Here is a 14,193-nt window from a genome sequence, read left to right on the forward strand (position 1 = left end):
CATGTCGGAATTCAAATGAGTTTAAGTTCAGTTGATGGTGAAATTCTATCCCGCGTGTTACAAAATGAATGGCCAAATTGTACCACACGCAGTGACGCAACACCAGGGGGCACCTGTCGGCATTATCAAAGTAACCAGCAATTTTTTGTTGGTCACCGATCTCAATGATATCCTTATGCGATGTTGGTTTCGACGTGCCCATTTTCATCCGTTCTTTCAGCATACCATCCAGACATTTGTTGCAACGAGAAAACATTTTATCATTAACAATATCAATGTCTCGCTTTATATCTTGTAGGTGTCTGTTGATACCTGCTCGTATATTTTTCAGGGTATTTTTGTGATAATCCCCACTTTCTTTTGATTTTGGAGTTGCCTCAACATAAAATCTGAGTAATTTCTGTGCTAAATCCTCCGATGTAACTAAACTAGTATCTAGTTTAGCATTGAAGCTTTCCATATGCCAATCTGAAAACAAAAACAAACAAAAAATGCCATGAATGATAGGGCTAGGTTGGAGAAAAAAAGTAATAGGTAATTCAATCAAAATTATGTAATAAGTTTAATTCACATAATCGTAAAATCCCTAACCTTAGCTTTAAAAAAAAAATTATTGGATGAATACATTCAGATTTCTTGACTCGATCAATTACATATTTTGAAGAAGAAAAAATCTCAAATTCTTGTTTTTCTGCCTTCATGAATTCAATGCAAGAGAAGGTCATTTTTTAATTTTAATATAATTCCAGGTTTACAACAAAATATAGCATTTTCATACAGAATATCCGCTATTCTGCATGGATTTAAAAATTGCAATGAAATATGTGTTTGTTTAGTTTTTTGTAAATTTCGATGCACAGACTGGAAAGTAACAGAATTTTTGGAAATTTTTAATTATTTTTTTAACATTTACAGTTTTATTTTTGAGTGAAATTGTAAATTACATTAAAAGTAGTTAAATAGGCCAGACTAAAGACAGTCCAATATAACATTTGATTTCTTATTTTTGTCAAATTTATTTACCGATTGATGTTTATTGTCATTTGTTCATGTATAATGTTCTACAATTTCAATAAAAATTATCCAGGAAATATGTTGTGTTTTGTTTCAAAGGATTAGAACTGTAATTAGCCAAAATATCTTGTGTGTGTTTTTACTTGTTGTCAATTTTCAGTTTTTGTATTGAATTTGTAAAGCAATGACGATGAATATACATGTAGATGTTTTATTTTATTTGGCAAGGACATTTTCCTGGAGAAGTAATTAACACACTTCTCAGTGCATGATGAGTCGAGGCTTTTCAACAACATTAAGTAGGCCTATAAACACACATTTAGATGGTTTTGGCCTTAATATTGTTTGTCTATTCAGGCCAAGCTATACATATATTTGTTTCCGCACATCCTTATTTTTGTGTGTATTTAAAAAAAAAACTTATAATAAAATGTAACTTCAGTTTTCCTTTCAGTATTCATACTTTGTAAGACTAGTAGCTATAGACTAGACTAGATTCTATACACAGTACAATGTATATGATTTTTTTTCATTTATTCATTTTTTTTTTAAATGGAATGTGGAAGATTTTTGTTTAGTTTGGCCTTAAGGACATCAATTTTGCAACCTTCCCTTAAATATTTTCAGAAAGTAATCATTTATTAACCTTGGAGTATTCCAACAGCCCATTTTGTGTTTGATTTGGTTGATTTGGACTGCACTTGGTCCTCATAATGCAATATCTGATCATCTGTGACGGACTTGAAACGCTTGACAGGTGATGATGCAACACGAACAGCTGGCATCTCTGGCTGTGGGAGATCTTCATCGGCAGGTTGTCTTAATAGCTCGTCAATCTCTGCTATCATGACGGGGTCTGAAACTGAGGAGATGCCGGCCTCTACAAGGGCACCAATTAGCTCATCATCATCATTTCCATCAAACATTGACCTATGACCAATACTATTATCAGAATCACTATTTACAAAGTTGACCAGACTTTCTGGTAACTGCATGTCAAATTCTCCCAACTCGCTGTGATCTATCGCATCCATATCTGATCCGCTATCGCTGTGAATATCCATTTTGAGCAGACGATGGATGACAAGTTCGCTGCTACAACCTATATTAATTCTTCGTTCAAAATTGTTTACTTACAATTATGAAGTGTTTAAAAAATAACCCGGACAAATACAAGCATAAAACTATCTTTAATTGATAGAATATGTCACTGATGATCTCTCGTTTCTACGTGACCTAAAAACGTCTAGGCATTGTAAAAATAGATCACCGATGTAAACTATGTATTCATACGCCGACAAAAAGTGATTCGCCGGTCAGAAATTCTTGGAATATCGGCGCGTGACCCAGAATCTTCATTGAGAAATGAAGTGATTGTAGAATACTAGTATCATTGAGGCGGAGCGAAGTGAAAATGTAAATATTATGTATTGACTATCTAATCCAAGGTTATCCAACTCTTCAACTGTAATTGTATCAAACATACGAGAAATGATTACCTCTTGTATTATGCTTTGCTAGTTATGCTTGCTAAGGTTTGAATAGTTGTTATGTGATTAAAATGTGATTTAACTCGATATCTGTCGTTGCTTTTTCATTGATAACCATTATATACCATTCATCAACAATAGTGATTAGTAGAAATTACATTTCAGTTAATTATTACAGACCTATTACAGGTGAATATGGCTCCAAATCGGTAAAATTCCTGGTTATTTGACAGGTCGATATGGCTTACCATGGTTACGGAATATGCCAAAAATGGTATACTTGAAATCAGTACATCATCTTCTTCATTATGATATATGACTTGCATAATATGATGTGATTAGGCCAAATATGATTCCTACTATACACAGTTATTTGTATGATATCGATGCATGCCTGATTTTTTGCATCTCATGTCTTCGTATTTAGCAGATTATTATACTACTTCAAGAGACATAGGACCTGTTTATTTATCAGTATTTAGTAAATGTCTGGATTTTTGTTCACAGTGCCGCTGACAACGTGGTGGATAAGTGGAAGAAAAGACGGTGGTGTGTGGAAATGGGATGATGGGACACCGATTAGTATTGACTCAGACCTGTGGAACACTTTCCCGCCCGTTCCTTTCCTCAGCACCTGTCTCTGTTATTTTGAACAACTAATCCCACCCGGAAAACGATTTTGGCCATGTGTTTGTATCGGCAGTAATGGTGTTATTTGCGAGGAATTTCCTTAAGGTCTTGTTAAACCTAAAGATAGTTTTCGAAGAGGTTTTACGTGATATTAGTATATAAATAAGTCTATATATATATACAATTGACGAAGGAAGACAATTTTATGACTTGTGCCCTGATATATATATTTATATTCATCAAGTGCAACTACGACAGGAAATTCAAATCTTTATTTTCGGAGGAAAACACATCATCATTGTGAAATTAAAATCTAAAATATGATTGTATAATATGAGGGAGTAGTACTTAAACAGAAGTAGCTTACATATAAACTTGTGTAGTAATGCAGTGTATTGAGCATATAAATACATGTAGTTATATAGTGATAATAACAGTTGCAGAAAACACGTGTATATACATTGTTATCACAACTGATATCGATTGAATATAACTGTGTGTTAGTACCAGTTGTACCAGACATGTACAACATTGTATAATGGAACACAATCGATATATAATGATATACAATTGGTCATATGTTATCACAAGTGAAGAGTGTTCATCTAGTTTTTAACAAAATATACATTTGTGTGATTTATGAAAAAAAAAAAAACAGTTCCGCCATCTTTGATCAAATTGGTACGATTGAGAAAAAAAAGCAAAAAACAAAAAACGAGGATCTACATAAACCGGCTCGGTTCTGCTTCTACAGCGTGTTCTATTACCAGTAAAGCAAATTTGTACCAGTACAATCGGTGCGAATCCGATAAAGGAACGGTTAATTTCGTCTCTGACTTATGTTGACCCTTATATTAAGATTTAGCATAATGAAGGCAGTAATGATATGTTGATCGTCTCGATATGTGTCATTATGTCGCCTATACGTTGATGTTTTTCATGGTTTTATTTTATGAAAAAAAAAATAAAAAATAAATATATATATTCTAATGTTTGAAATGATTTTTAAAAACAATCTGATTGGTTACCAGTCTCAAATGTATTGCTTTCATTTGTCTGATTTCATACTCTAGTGTAATTTTGTAATTGTTCTTTTTCTTTCTTTCTGCATTGTAGTGGAACCCAGTATTCAAATAGGTTAAATTCCTTGTCGATAGAGTACAAAATATCGGGGTACAAAATGCAAGTGAATATTATCGTGAATGGCCGATGTTCGTCAAAATATCACGTCGTAAATACTGTGTAAGAGTGAACTAGAATGGACAATTTGTCAATATCATTACTGTACCTGAACTGATCAATTCAAAGTTATCAGTTAGGTATGGAATCCAAACACAACAAAGATGTCGAGCAGAACGCCGTCTTTCTCGGAAAATCATCCTTGTCGGTCAATAAAACCTTTTACCGAATTTCAGCTCAATATATGAATATTTCATACCAGAAAATAAGGCATAAAATGATTCGATCCTTGTCTGTAAACATCATTACACTTTCTGTTTACAAAAAGAACTAGGCTTGTCTGTTATGTTGAACTGATAGTGAGAATTATCTTCAGGATATTCCAGATAAAAAAAAAACTTCTATTGTTGGCTCGAGAAGGGAGTCTTTATCAAAACTTTACTATGCCAATTAAGAATACAAAATAAATGTAATAAACAAGTCAAAATAGACTTATAATATATAAGATATCTTTATTTTCATAGTTAAACACAAATTACACTGAAATTTCCCCAAAACGCCCAGCCTTTTAGGATTAAACAAGAAGTTCAGAGAGCCTTCATTGGTCATTAGTTATTTCAGTAATCCTGACAAAATACTATCATTTAGGTTTCCTTCGTGTTGAGCTGTATCCGCTAACAATGAGAACCAAATACTGCATTTTTTAAAATAGATAAAAAACACACCAGAAAATAAGGTTTTGCTATATTTCTCCTATTGTGCCCCACCTCTCCAGCCCAAAGGGTGCCACATCATCGGTTTATACCCAGAATCCCCTTTGCCCAACAATGCTTCTAAACAAATATCACTTCAAATCATTCAGGCGTTCAATACTTGTAGGGATTTGAAGGATTTACCTCACTTCCTCCAATTGGGCCCCGCTCAGCAAACCTTGGTCCAGTCATTTCTACAGAAGGGTATAAAGCATTTGGTATGATTACCCCCATTTGGCTCCGCCCCTTAGGTCCCATGGGGACAAGCCCCACCGTTTATACAAAATATGTTCCACCCAAGGATGTCTAATACAAAATATTTACCAACAAATTTCATTGTAACAAATTAGTTCCCCTTCTTCCAAAAAATATGTGGACCAAATAAAGACCAAATCCTTTCATTCTTCCAGCAAAAGAAGGATTTTAAAGAATTTGCTCAATTACCCCTATTGGGCCCCGCCCCTCCTGCCCATTGAGGAAAGACCCGCTGTTTACACAAAATTAGTACTGCATCCGGTGATGTTTTAGATAAAATTTGGTCAAATCCTCTTTATAGTGTATGACGAGTTATTTTATAGAAGTTGACGGACGACGGACGCCGCGCCATGTCATAATCTCACCGGCCCTTTAAAACTTACGACAACAGCGTAACAATTACTTTACACCTCACAGTTGCGGTATGGCATAACGTTCCACGATGTGCACCCGATAAAATAAATGCGAGATTTTATCATACAGGCGAATGTGTACACGATAAGCGATGGGAACGAAGTGAATACAATAGCTGTCGTGATTGATATACATTGACGGTACCTATAATCACTCCGGGTCAAGTGTCGCATAGGGTGGAAAATCAAAGCTCGTCATTATATTTCTTTAGAACACAAATTAAGATAACACTACATTATGTATTTACATTGTGATTGTAATTTAAATAAACGTCCTTTATGGACACGTTTCGTCTTTTTGTCATTACCCAATATTGATCGCGTTTTAAACAGCAGAGTAAATACCAAATTGAAAATTTGTATGGCCGGAGTTTGCGTGCTAATAACAATAATAACTCATTATTTTGATCATTAACATTACAAGAGGTACATGGTACAATGCCATTACAAACGTGACCGTCTAAAAAACTTCGTTAACACCGAATGTTTGTGTTCTTGTTACGTTATGCGATCTCACTACTGTATATGTTACTGTTACCAATATTACGCATTGTAGTACAATATACAAAAAAATATAATAACTTACGACATCCTATACTACTGTTACTTATACAAAGCCTTATATTTAGAATTCTTAATAACTTACCACATCATATATTACTGTTACTTATATAAGCCTTTTATTTAGAATTCTTAATAATTTACCACATCAAATACTACTGTTACTTATATAAAGCATTATATCTAAAATTGTTAACAACTTACCACATCAAATACTACTGTTACTTATATAAAGCATTATATCTAAAATTCTCAATAACTTACCACATCAAATACTACTGCTACTTCTATAAAGCCTTATATATAATATTTCTAATAACTTACGACATCATATACTACTGTTACTTATGTCGCGCATAAAAAAGTAATGATAGACAAAAAGTATGATAACTTACAACATCATATTCAACTCTTACTAATATTAGCCTAATATCTAAAATTGTCGATGTGCAATAGTCAAGAGTTTTTGATACGAGGTACTGGTTATCGACAAATGTTCTATTGGACGATACTTGTTTTATCATATAATTACGAAATTACACACAGAAACACTGAAATCTCAACATTCCTGTAGGCCCAGAAGTCCCCAAGACTGTCATATGGTAATGTTGACATCTGAGTGACTTAAACGCTTCATAGTGTATACCTAAAATCCGAAATGTCACGCGGTGTCCAAGATGTTTGATGTGATCGTGCAGTATTCTATTTAGCCCTGCAATATTTTTCAGTTATTGTAGGGGTGTAAGGGAAATAACACTTTAGTGAGTTTAGGTCTCAAGAGACAATAAAAGTGTTATTCCCAGAAATACCCATGCACTTATTATTTTATTATACCCACATTTAAATTATTCCATTTTCTTCAATGACAGGTAATAAAAACAAAGTCTGTTTTAGTGATCTGATTTTAGTGTAAATTTAGTAAACAAACTGTGTCTGCTTCATCTTGGTCTCGAAAACGCTTACGTTTTCGGAAAAGTTTTCGGACTTTCTCCTAATATAGGGGATGGCGTTAGAGACGATCCGAAGAGATCTGACATATGCATTGCCCAATCAGAATGCATAAGGTAAATTAATAGCATTTTTGTAGGTTGTGTTTCAAATACTATTTCTACTGTCTACTTTTTTATATAGTGTAAAATAAGGGAATGCTGAAAAATATACAAACATTATAATTAACTACATGAAAAACTACTCTAACACTTTGTATATTATGTTAAATATTTATCAAATGTATGCTAATCCAACACTTCATATGCATTCACTGAAGTTACATCATGTAGTAGTATATATTTGATGAATTACCATATTATTTGTTACTCCTCTTGTTACAGCGTATAGTAAAATATATAAAAGTTATTTTTGTCACACCTTAAAGTAAAAATACATTAAAAAAATGAGAAATTATAACATCATTTACAAATCTTACTTATGTTCAATGTATGATTCTTTAAAACCTCATATACTACTCTGAGTTATATTTCATATGTTGAAATGATTTCAAGGTTAAGAAGTAGTACTAAAAAAGACAGAACTCAAAGACAAACGGGGAAAACACAACAACATAATTATATTAAAGAAGAGGACATTGTCACTCAATAGTTAATATTTAATTTTGTGAACAGCAAAACACACAATATTGTATTAGTACTTATTCATAACAGTGGATTATGTCTAATTTCGTGTAATAGCAATGTGGAAAAAAACTTATTATTAAAAACAAAACAAACAAAAAACAACAAAAAAAAAAAATAAAAAAGGAAAAACAGTTTTTTTTTGTACGAGACTTAAATTGTGAAGCTTTATTCTATATTAACTCGACTGGATTGATTTTACTATGGTTTAAAATATTAATGAAATTATTGGATGTAAAGGAAATAATGATGATCATCAAATCGTATGGCAATATGTTTGTTTTTATAATCAGATGACGAATTGCATTACGCTAGTAGTAAATATAAGTAAGAATGATATTAATACAATTTAACGGAAAAACAAAACTAAAATATTCCATAACCTTAATAGATGGATTTCAGTATCAAAGGAAACAATCATCAAACTTTTAAAAGTTCTGTCATTTTATATGTAAAGTTATAATAGAAAACGGGAAACCATTTCGTTGGAAACTATTTTTATAATATTATTCCAAATGGTGTATCACTAACGAGATTGGAATTCAGTTAAGCGGAAGCTGTATCGTTTGTAAAACGAAGAATTATTATAATCACTATTTTATCTAATGTTGTATCGATCAACTTCAACATTATGTAAAACAGTCTCTGGACACACTTGTATACAATATTGATTGATGGAAATTGAAGAGATACTTGGGTACTAAATTGTTTATACCACTGATCATGACAGTCTTTTATCACCAGTTGGTTCTGTTATATATAAATGGTACCACATTAGTAAATAAAAGTCACATATATGGATAAAGTCAAATGATTAAAGTATGAATTTGGAAGGGAAATTTTATGTAATTATAAAAATAAATAAAATAAATAGATCAAGCAAACTTATGAAACAAAATGAGTTAGCATCAGCAAAAACATTACACGAAATCAAAGTATAATATATATATACTAAACAGTCATCTCAAGTAGTGTAGACCTAATTTTATGTATGTATGTGTTATATGTCTGTCAGTGTGTCTATACGCGTATATTATGGAGTGACTGCCTCTATATTTGTCTTGAGATTGTCTTTGTACCATGTCTAGGACGTCTGTCTCTGTCCTTTGTGAGTGAATGCAGATTGTTTTTTTACATCTGCATGTCTGTGAAGTACGCATTGATTCTGTATGAGTAAGTACAGATTGTTTAGTTATCAGGGTATGCTTCAGTTATTTCTAGGTCTTTGTGTCTGTATGATTGTACTGACGGATGTGTGTATACCTATGAAAGTGTCTATTTTCCGTGTCCGTCTTCTTTTTCGCACCGGGTGCGTGAATTGGGGAGTGTGAGAGTATGTTTAAAAGTACGGACAAACGTGTGATTTTATGATTGTACACGTATATACACTGTACATGTATGAATGACATTTATGGAAATATGTTGTATTATATGGAAATAATAACAGATGGTTATATTTGTTGCATGATAGATCACATTACTTGTATCTGAGCGGAAAAAAATGGCATGGTTATTGAATATTAAGAACGCCTTCTAAAGATTTCTGGTTAAAATGACACAGTAAGATTGCCAAGAACAAATAACATGTATCGAAATAATTTTGAAAGCACTTCTTAATCAGTCATTGGCTTGCATCTTAATTTTTTTGCCGACTCCCATTTTGTAGAGTATCAATAATTGACAATCAATTATCGACAGACAAGCGTCTATTCTACCTTAATATTGATTTTTCTCCAAAGCTTACGATATCAATACTAATAGCTTTACTCGCAACCAAATGTTAAGAGAAAAACACAATCTACACACACTAGCAAGGGGTAAATTTGGATATATAAAGCTGAATATGTACAATCATCCACAGTTTAAAGAAGAACACACTCACAGTAGTGAATAGCCTTGTTAAAGTTGGAGTTACTCTAATACCTCATTTTCTGGTATCGTAATGTCAGGTACAATGTCTAATCCCTTTTTCAAACTTCGTGTCAGTATCGGCTTCCTCGAGAGCTTGTCAGGAATTGCTCCTGTTTGGTTTATTAGGATCTTTTTTGATACAATGGATAACAGCTTCACAGCTTTGTTGTTGATGTCCTTCGGATCATAGAAGAACACGATGGAACCACTATCACCAGGTTCTGCGAATAGTTCGTTGTCAGTGTTAGGGTTAATTATAATACCTTCTTCATTACATACATGGGCACAGCCACTGTAAACAACTCCTGCAGTAGCATTTGACTTTGCTCCGATCTTGTGTACTGGCCAATTGCGTAATTCATCCTTTCTATATACAGATACATTACACCCTTGGAGGTCGCCAATACAAAAGTTGTCTTTACAACTCGCAACCCTCTCCTCATTAACGTCTATGATAGCTATATCTACATTATTTCGGATATGACGTTCTGCGCATATTCCAAACTGTACGATTTGGGTTTGGTCTGCAATATGGATTGTTTGCCCACTTTCTGCGAAATGCCCTGCGGTTATTACTACCAACCTTCCTTCTCGTTTGCCGAAACAGCCAAGGGTCCCCCACACAGCTGCTTCCTCGTTTATAAGTTTATCACCTCGGGCAGCTAGGTCAGAGATTTGTATTGATTCTACCCATTCAATCACTGGTTTACCAGCTATACATTTGCTGAGGCAGATTTCAATACGTTTGACAATATCCTCCCTGTCGATATCCTCTTTAGGCTGGGTTACAAAAACGAGGAACCCGTCAGTTGTGTTTGAAAAGCCCAGGATACCACAATCCTGCAGACTAAACAAATAACAAGGTCAACAGTACATTGATGAATTTTAAATATTAGCTTAAACAAGAAGCCTAAGGAGCATGTAACGCTCATCTAGCACCGGTTTTAAAGTTAAATATTAATCTGCCACGTACAACGAGTTTATTTTGTTAAGTAAAAGCCATAGATAGTTAATTGTTTTGGGATACTTTTTGTAAATTCATGATGAATGCTCTATGAAGATAACCAATGCCTTTTGGTTATTAAGAACACGTTGTTAAAGTACATTGTATTGAATACTTTTGATATATGTGACTTTGCGAATATAAACAGGCTATTCATTTGAATGTATCCCTGCATATAACTAGCCAAATGAAATCAATCTAATAATCATAGTGTCTATGAGTTTTCTCATGCAACACTCTGACCTCGAATTTAGGTATTTTTGCGCATTTTGGTTATTGACAAGAAGTTAATTCAATGAGGAAATTGACGACGGATAGACAAAAGGACCAAGGGACTTCCTTTATAAAAAAAAATAATTCTAAACGGCCAATCAACATGGTCATGGAGGCAATTTAATGGGGAGATTTTTTTTTAAATGCCAAATAGACATGACGGTCACATGTGTTCGGAAATACATATGGATAATATGATCGTTTTTGATGTTAGAATAAGAATTCAATATATTTGTACCAGTGTTTCCTTGCAGGCAGGCAAGGTAAACAAACTAAACACACATTTCAGTAGGAGAGAGTCACATCATCATGACCCTAGGCCCGTTGATTATAAAGAAATGTGTTCGGAGATTGTAAAACATTTGACCAAATAATTTTGAAAGTAGGGCTTAGTCATTCTTTAGAAAAGCATTGTAGTTATTTATCCCAGCATGCTACTCGCTCAATATAATGACCTTGTGCCTCCTGATTACTGCTGAGTCATTTAAGGATTTTATTACATTTGAACCCGTGCCCTTGACAGTAGACCAACGTTCGAACAAAAAAAACAACTGTATAGCCCATCACAGCACGCTATCGAACCGAAATCAGATAAGACACATACTTTTCAGTTGATTTCGAAACCATTGCACATTCCAATAGATTAAAAAAAAGATGATAGTATCCTTTAATTACCATCACATTTGTAACAAAAGTATCAAATTGCAATTAAGATGAATATTTTTTTAATGCACGAACATTTTGTTTGGATAAACTTAAGTGAAATAAGGTTTATTGGTTTGATCACGTCATTTTAATTGATGTTTTCCCAAGTCATAATCTAAACAGCTCCAATGCAAACCAATGTAATGCTTTTATTTCTAAATTAGAAGTGTTATATCAATTAACATTTTTTTTAAAGAAAACATAATTACTAGAATATCATTATTCAAGTTGAAATATCTTATTCACGTTTGCATCATTATCAAAATTGTCTAAATTTACAATTTGAAAGGGACATTTTTATTTTAAGTAAGGGTTGAGTGATCATAATTTTAAGATTTTGTTCACGAATGCTTAAATTATTCTTGTAATCTATCAAACATAATGAGAATCAATCAAATCTTGTACAATTATTGCGTTGGTTTCGGTTTTTTCTTCTTGACCTGTATAATTTCTGAAAGCCATCATAGAGTGAAACCTGTACTAAATGGCGCTTTCACTGTTTATTGTCAGGTCAAGAAAGTATATCCAGCGAATACTTCCCTGTGATACAGCCATTTCAATAAGTTTGAAATAACAAATAACTATATCATGAGGTCATTTTAAAAAAAAATTCAAATAACTGTTATTTTAAATAACAAGATGTAATTATCTATATCTCACGTGTGCCACTAAACAAATGAAAAGCACTCATACATGTATGAATGTTTAAGGAGTTTAATGTCCTCGGACCAGATGGGACCATATGGGAAATAAAAAAAAACAGAGAGAGAGAGAGAGAGAGTAGAAAGGAAGTAATGAAAAGTTCTATGATCCAAAATGTTTCAATAGGGACAGATCATCTGTGTTGAAAGTTGTTTCAGGAACATGTGGAGAAAAATATAGCACCACTAGAACACTAGAGCAATATGTATAGAAGATTTTGTGAAACCCCGAATACGGGAATCTGATGGAAGGACAAACTAAGCCGTAGTTTTGGGGAAGTTGCTTTAACAATACTCATTTGTAATAAAATTTAAAATATTTACCTTTCAGTTTCTAGTGCCTTCTTAATCTCAAAAGAGCTTTGAAACGGCAACTCTTTGTCAGTTCTGAAAATTAAATTGTACAATTAATTTTGAATAAGTTTTCTGGAAAAAATGCAAATGTTACGATAAACAACTTGATACAATACACCAGAAGTACCGATACGAAATGCTGATCGTTCAGGTTTATTACCTTATATGGGAATTAAGCAATTTTAGTCAACGTTAATCGCACTGTTTTGTTACATTAACTTACAATTGTTCGTCGGGTGAACAGTCAGCTGAGTTGCCGTGTTCCGGTAATTTTCTCGCAAGAAGGGAACAGATCTCTAAATTCACCATCCTCAAAATCTCTTGTTTTGTTTCCGTTTTTTCTTGTCGGGATCGGACTTTCTCTGCCAGGCGGGACTTGACGTATTCGAATGCTCGTTCAGCGTAAGCAAATATCTCTTTCTCAAAAGACAAGGTAATGAACTTTTGAACATCAGAGTTCTTCTCCAAGTTTTCATCTTTTTTCTCCACAGTATAAAGCTTATCTTCTTGCGTTGGGATCTGAAAGTTAACATGTTAATGTGGTTTGTTTTTTGATGTATATGTTTTATATTCCTTTATAACTAAACAGCTGCTGTTTATCATTTCCTGAGGTTTTTCCTGCATGATACGTTTACATTCTAAACTATAGCGACACTTGTTCAGAAAATCCCAAATTGATGTATCTATTGATATATCCCATTACCTACAGTAGTTAGAATTTGTTGATATTAATTTGGATTGTCTTGGGTTTCTTTTGTGGATTTGCACATTTATACCGAAGAATATCTAACGAATGTACTGGAAGGACGAAGCATTTGTGTTAAGATATAAGAGTATGTGTGATCCATGTCTTGGATAAACATATATATATATATATTCATGAACATCGTCTTAAAATATCAACTAGATAAAAGTAACAGTATTAGCTAAATGAGGAAAGAAGCTAAATGATGAAGCCGATGTAGTAAGACTTTTTTTTTATTAAGATATATATTTACCTCGAGAGGAACATCATTTTCCGGAAAGAGAATAACCCATCTCCTGATTGCCTTGCTTTGTTCTTTCCATTCTGTTGTTGTATAGAAATGATAAAGACTTAAAGCGAAATGTAACAATTGTTTTATTTTGGGTGTTAAGTTATCAAAGTGTATATAGTTATGTGTTGGTAGGATATGGTTATTTGTGAACCCCTGTGGGATCTGGAGTGGTTTATCGCTGTTTCTTTTTCTTAGATGACATTCAAATGCATAATGAATGTAGGAAGCGACTACGATTGACTGTGTAGAGCCTAAGGGTATATTAAGGAGTATTAAAGGGACAT

Source organism: Pecten maximus, chromosome 13 (genome assembly GCF_902652985.1).
Source record: "Pecten maximus chromosome 13, xPecMax1.1, whole genome shotgun sequence".
In the NCBI taxonomy this organism is placed as follows: Eukaryota; Metazoa; Mollusca; class Bivalvia; order Pectinida; family Pectinidae; genus Pecten; species Pecten maximus.